This window comes from Larimichthys crocea, chromosome VII (genome assembly GCF_000972845.2).
Source record: "Larimichthys crocea isolate SSNF chromosome VII, L_crocea_2.0, whole genome shotgun sequence".
NCBI classification, from domain to species: domain Eukaryota; kingdom Metazoa; phylum Chordata; class Actinopteri; family Sciaenidae; genus Larimichthys; species Larimichthys crocea.
Window position 1 is genome coordinate 10,377,585 of NC_040017.1, and position 3,541 is coordinate 10,381,125.

Below are 3,541 nucleotides of genomic sequence, written 5' to 3' on the forward strand. Positions count from 1 at the left end.
TTAAAGCCGGAAGAAACGAATATCTAGTGCAGAGAGAAAGAGAGAGAGAGAGAAACAAACGACGAGCTGATATATTCCCGTGTTATTCATTAGTGTCTTACAGGCTGCTGATATTAATGATTCACTGTCCATAAGTTTCCCCCATACCCACCAGGTACGTACACACACACACACACACACACACGGAGGGGAAAACAAGCTTTCAAAAAGAAAAGACAATCACCTTCTATCTCTCGCTCTCCTCTTGTCCGCTATCTGGCCCTCTGCAGTGTTTCATCTGAAAAAAACCCAACATATTTGTGTTTTAATCTTGACTGCGTCTGCCTTTTGTTTTGTTTTTTTTGTTCCTAATTTTGCCTTTAATTCAGCTGCCGCCTCTCTTTTACGGATCACTCCCGCTTAATGTTATTCCATGCCATCTGTGTGTGAGTGTGTCTCTGGTTATCCACTGCAGGTGTGGGTCAGAGATAGAACAGATTGTAGGCCTAATTGGTGAAATTGCGACCAACAGGTTCCAGTTAACACGCTGTGAACAACTAAAAGCACATATGAGCGCGCACACACACACACTCCTGCTTTCTACCTGCCAACCCATGACCGTACATTTTACATCTAGCCTTTACCTGTCCTAATGAACCACCTGGACTGATCCATCAGTCTGGGATCTGCTCTGATTAACCCTCCACGCCCCATACTTGCCTTCCTTCCCCCAAGCCTCTTCACCTGCCTGACTCGCTTCACCCAATGGTCCCTTCCCTTCACCCACCACCTGCAGCACTTCGCTGCACATGAATGCCTCCACTCCATTAAGCATTAAACTGGCCTGCACCAGAGCCCATGTGCAAAAAGTAGGCGGAGGAGGAGGAAAAGGAGGAGGTTGGGGGGGGGGCTCTCATTAAACACTTTGAGCCCCGACAGAATCAATTACAGTGATGTATCGATTTGTCAGCGGGTCCTGGTGGCTCAGCCAGGGGACCGGGACCTGCTGCCGAACAAGAGGGAGCAAGGGACAAATGGAAGGATTAAAAAAGGAGAAATGAATGGCGAGGTGGGAAGATGAAAGGACAGCAAAGGAGAGAGACACGAGGAAAGGAGAGACGGAATTAGGAAGGGAGTGTTGGGAGGGGAGGGGGAAGACGGAGAAAACGAGGAGGACTAAAGAGGAGGAATAAATGAGGAAGAAATGGTTGAAGGAGGAATGATGGAAGAAGGGCAAGAAGAAAAGGGCAAGGTGGAGAAAAGAGACAGACAGGTGGAGGGAAATGCGGACCTGCAAAGAGAGGGATAGAGGGAGGGGGGAAAAAAGAGTGGAAAATACATTTCCTTATCAAACTAGATAACGTTCTCCCTCCTAGTGCTGCCCCATTTCTTCCATGTCCTCCGTTCACCTTTCTTTAATTTCCCTCCTCCACCTCGCCGTTCTTTGTATTTTCTCACTTCATCTCCCAGTCTCCTCCCCTCCATTACAACCCCCACCCCGCCTCAACTTGCTGTCCGGGGCACACTGTACTTCAATCTCCGACGTACGGGGTCATTTAAGTTTAGACAGGGCAATAACATTGGAAGTATTACCAAGCCGCAACTGAGCCTTGTGGGCTGCAACATGTGGGGACGACGTAGTCAGGAGACATAATAAATACTGCATGTCCACAAAACAAGGATTTATGTTTATGGAAATAGGAGGAATGTAGTTTTCTTTTGGGCTAGAGTGTAATAAAACGGCATAGCTATAATTTAATCTATCTATTCATCTAAACTGTAAAAAAAAACTGAGTTCATCCATATTTTCATGGCATTCAAACAATATATATTATATTTCTCTATTGCCATCCCACACCTGTGCTACACTTTGTTGCTACGTCTGTTGAAAGCAGGGAAATAATGGGGTAGACACACACGCGGCAGCCCGCACAAACTAAGTAGCTACAAGGCTTTTTATGTTTCACATTACAGACGACACGCATTCTCCTTCGCCTGTAATGAGGTAGCAGGGCTCCAATAGGCAATGCAAGACATGATTAGATGACACATCCACAGCAAATATGCCTCCAACCTGACAATCAAAGAGGGAGAGCGAAGACAGTCATTCATACAAGGCGTACAGACACAGTCAGTTTTGGTGTGTTGTCAGGGTCAGGTGTCCCTGTGACTATACATGAACATACATATTACTAGAACTGAGAGATCCACCAATACGGTAACACTCATCATGTAAACAACATAATATCATGTTTTCCTTGTCCTAAAAAGATCCCACAGTGTGCACTTTTCCTGACTTGTGTTTAAAGTTCTGATATGCATAATCTATTTGTGGTTTTAAGCACCACAGAAACTATTTCAGTATACTTTTAGTCCCACCTACGGAAGCCCTAAAAGGCCATACATACATACATTTTATTCCATCCGTTTTCCTGTGATAACGAGATAATTAATTTGAGATCTCGAGAAAACAAAACGATAGTCTAGTGTATTAAATCGTTGCAGGAAACATCATTTAGTGTAGCAATGTCAACTGCGGTCAAGTGAGCAGAGGTTCGTCTTTTCTTTTTCAAGTGTCCCCGTATTACAGAATGTATGGCAATGCATGTAGTCCATGATACGGAGCGAGCAAACCTATTACGCCACTGTAAAATCCTTTTGATCCATAATTTCTGACAAAGGTTGATACACTTGATCTCAGGACTGGAGTGAGAATTAGCCAAAGTGTATCAACCTTTATCAGAAATTATGGATCAAAGAGATTTTACAGTAGAGTAAATATTGCAGATAATGCCCTTTTCAATTCAAAATAATGAACATTGAGGCTGAATTGCTCAAAAATGATACAGTAAATATGCTTTATACTGAGTGAGTGAACAGTCCTGAGATCAAGTGTATCAAGCTTTGTCAGAAATTATGGATCAAAGGGATTTTACAGTGGCATAATAGGTTTGCTCGCTCCGTATCATGGACTACAGTCGTCCCTCGCTATATCGCGGTTCACTTTTCGTGGACTCGCTGTTTCGCGGATTTTTTTTCAGTGTAATTTTGCATGCTTTTTTTTTACAGCGTACTGTACAGTATGAATGCGCATTGTGTTCTGCGTCCTGATTGGCTAAGTGAGAACCGCACGTGTGTTCTGCGTCCTGATTAATTAAGGGAGTACTGTACAAAATGCGTGTAAAAAGGTGTATAAAAGTGTGTGGTTAGGGGTTTTACGGCCTTAAAACATGTATAATAATTGTAAAACTTACTTCGCGGATTTCGTTTACTGCGGGTTATTTTAAGAACGTATCCCCCGCGACAAACGAGGGACCACTGTACATGCATTTGCCATACATTCTGGGCACACTTGATTTAATACACTACACTATCGTTTTGTTTTCTCAAGATCTCGGATTAATTATCTTGTTATCACAGGAAAATGGAGGAAATTATCTCGTTATCACAGGAAAATGGGTGGAATAAAATGTTTGTATGTATGGCCTTTTAGGGCTTCTGTATCTCTCTCACAAAAGAACAATAATATTAAAGATCCTCTCTTCTGATTGGCTGACACACA